Raw genomic sequence first — 2,500 nt, forward strand, 5'->3', positions numbered from 1 at the left:
GCTTCACCCTTAAGACTCTCCTGGAGGAGCATGCATTACAGTAAAGGCAAGCATGCGCTGGTGGGAAAGTGAAGCAGAGGAAAGGAAATGCCTGGGAAGCTGAGAGATTAAGCACATGGCCATATTTATGGCATATTTAACATGCCCTTGGGTGGGGGATAACATGACTCCGGCGGGGGCCTCCGATGCTACTCAAACCACTGAGCTCTTCGGCTGCTGACAGAGGGCTGGAGAAATCTGCTTCTCCCACACTGCTGCTACACTACTGTGTATGGCAGCCTTGGGCCATGGATACTGATCCAGGTGGATCTTCTCCAGTGGTTTACTTAGTGGTTTCCCAGCAGTCAATGGTGGTTGTTTGAGGTCTCGAGTAAGCTATAGCCTTTGGAAATGTTGAAAAAACGTGCATGGAGTGGTGTATGTATGGTCAATGGATAGAAAAGGGAAATGTGTTTTTTTCACACACTTGCAGATGGAACCTACTAGAAGCTTAGCATTCTGAGGAGTGTGATCACACACATCATACATCATTCTATGTTTCAGCAGGTGGTCATTGTGAAGGTCAATATCAAAATTCTTAATTTTCACTCTCCAGACAATCGTATGGAGTGGAACTTGTATTGAACTATATTATAAGAAAGGTTCTTCACCTATGGAAATGAATCTACTGTATGGTAGCTTAGAGATGGACGAGGCCAGGGTTTCCCAAACTTAACCATGACAAGAACCCACTTGCTTGAGTCGTGCCATACTTTTTCCCTGTGCACTCCCTTTCACAACCATAGTCTATATCAACTCCCCATTGGGGTATATTGTGTAAAATGACGATAATGGTGGAAATGTTCATAGAGAAAGATAGAATTGATTATTATAATGCAGTTTTTAACTAACAGGAATATTATTTAGCTTATTTTTGTTTATTTTGGTGTGCATTAATTATTAAATTATCTATTTTTATTTGCTATACTATTTATTCCAAATTGCTGCGGACCCCAAGCACCCGCTCATGGACCCCCAGGGGTCATCGGCCCCCACATTGAAAATCCTAGGCTATGTCACATGTGTCAAGTCAAATGATTCCGGGTCCAGATTTTAATGGTTCTTCTATGGCATCCCTCTGAAACTGTAACAACTGTATAGAAGCTATAAAAATACTGACCATTTCACTGTTTTTCTTTATTCATGACGTTTGAAATTCCGCACCTGCCAACTGAGGTGTGGGGGAAAAAATGTTTACCATGGCATCCCTCTGGAAAACTGGTACTTGGCCAACTATTTTAAGGTTTTAATTTAGGGTAAGCAGCCCAGTCTTGAGTTTCAGGCATTTGCTTAATGCTTTCCTGTAATACCAGATCCATGATGTCATGGCTATCATTACAGCACTGTTACAAACTGACATTGTGAGTTACTAAAACAGCATAAAACCCTCTGAGGAGTGACTGCTAGAGAAAGAATGAGCATGCAAAAAACTTCTTTGAGTGAAATAGGTATGTGACAGACCACAGAACACTAAACCCTGCTCCTGCTGTGGATCTTCAGGGCCTGCATTAGGCAGAGGCAGACAAGGTGGTCGCCTACACCAAATGTCTTGGAGGCGCCGTAACACCTGCAAGTGCCATTAGAATGTCGAGTGAAATAAAGTGTTAAATGTTTCATCCCCAATAATTACCTACTTATGGATAGTCAAAAGGGGATATGTGGAGGTAGTAGATCAGCTGTGCTCAATCAGTTGTGTTATGCTCTGTTCAGGGCTGGACTGACCATCTGGCATAACTTGCATTTCCCGGTGGGCCCCATGCCCTTGTGGGCCCTTATTTTCAAATGCTAAACAAAAAAAAACTTTTCTGAAAACAGGGGCCCACGGGGGTGCGGGCTCACTGGTGAGTCAGTTCTGTGCCACTAATTATGAGGGGCCCTTATTCCAAATGTGCCCGGGCCCTATTTCTCCCCCAGTCCAGCCCTGGCTCTGTTTACAGATGGCAATTTCTAAATGCATAAAAAGGGAAGGGAGTACTCGCCTAGGTCACCAAACTGACTAGACCCGACCCTGTGGATCTTTATCATAGAGTGGTGATGAGATGCAGAATAAACCACAAGACTCAAACATACATTCTCTCAGCCTGTCTATGAGCTACATGTCATGCAAAATAGTAATATGTACCACATGTATATTTCAGTATTACATTTAGAAAGTAGTAATACTTGATGTGAGACATTTTATTGAAGGATGAGATCATGAGAGGTACCAGGCATATAGTATCATTCACTAACATGGGATTATGATCCTGTGAAGGGTTTAATCAACCTAAAAAGAAATTTCTCAGCTTGATCATTCAGTATGGCAGTTACACCTGGTCATAATTCCTCAGGTCTCTGGAACCTTTTTTTAGTCTGCATAATGTAAAGCATGTGTTAAAGTAATGCTGCTCACCAGCACAGGCACTTGCTTTCAGTCTTTTTCGTCAAGCACTTCCTTAAATTCAAACTGTGGGACTGAATA

Source organism: Engraulis encrasicolus, chromosome 5, assembly GCF_034702125.1.
Source record: "Engraulis encrasicolus isolate BLACKSEA-1 chromosome 5, IST_EnEncr_1.0, whole genome shotgun sequence".
NCBI classification, from domain to species: Eukaryota; Metazoa; Chordata; class Actinopteri; order Clupeiformes; family Engraulidae; genus Engraulis; species Engraulis encrasicolus.